Source organism: Macrobrachium nipponense, chromosome 10 (genome assembly GCF_015104395.2).
Source record: "Macrobrachium nipponense isolate FS-2020 chromosome 10, ASM1510439v2, whole genome shotgun sequence".
Classification (NCBI taxonomy): Eukaryota; Metazoa; Arthropoda; class Malacostraca; order Decapoda; family Palaemonidae; genus Macrobrachium; species Macrobrachium nipponense.
This window is the reverse complement of record NC_087204.1, coordinates 94507092-94507413: the sequence shown is the minus strand read 5'-3', so window position 1 is coordinate 94507413 and position 322 is coordinate 94507092. Positions and strand designations below refer to the sequence as shown.

The following is a 322-nucleotide window of genomic DNA, read 5'->3' as shown; positions in this document are numbered from 1 at the left end:
AAATGAAAATAATTCTCTTTGTTCCGCATCAGGCCAAAATAGGAATTTTAAAATAAAACAAGCGTAATAAAAGAAAAAAGATAATACATGCTGGAGTAGGCCAATTCACGACCGATGCAGAGAAGATATGACCTCAAATGAAGTGGTTATACATCATCGTCAAAAACCAAGTAGATTTTCTTGAATCCAATACTTATATGATAGAATCTAATATAAAGATATATATATATATATATATATTATATATATATAATATATATATATATATATATCAATGGCAGCTTTCAGACCAGGTCATGCCACGTATCAAGTAGCAAACCTG

The 322-nt window shown here is 28.9% G+C and overlaps 1 protein-coding gene across 1 annotated transcript in view; it reads left to right on the top strand.

Annotated features, from left to right (window-relative positions):
• LOC135223766 (uncharacterized) overlaps window positions 1-79 on the top strand; it is a 52502-nt gene extending 52423 nt beyond the window's left edge. Inside the window, exon 4 of the mRNA XM_064262530.1 lies at window positions 1-79. This exon is cut by the window's left edge and continues 769 nt beyond it. The gene's annotated coding sequence lies outside the window, so the exon portion shown is untranslated.
• The last annotated feature ends 243 nt before the right edge of the window (window positions 80-322 follow it).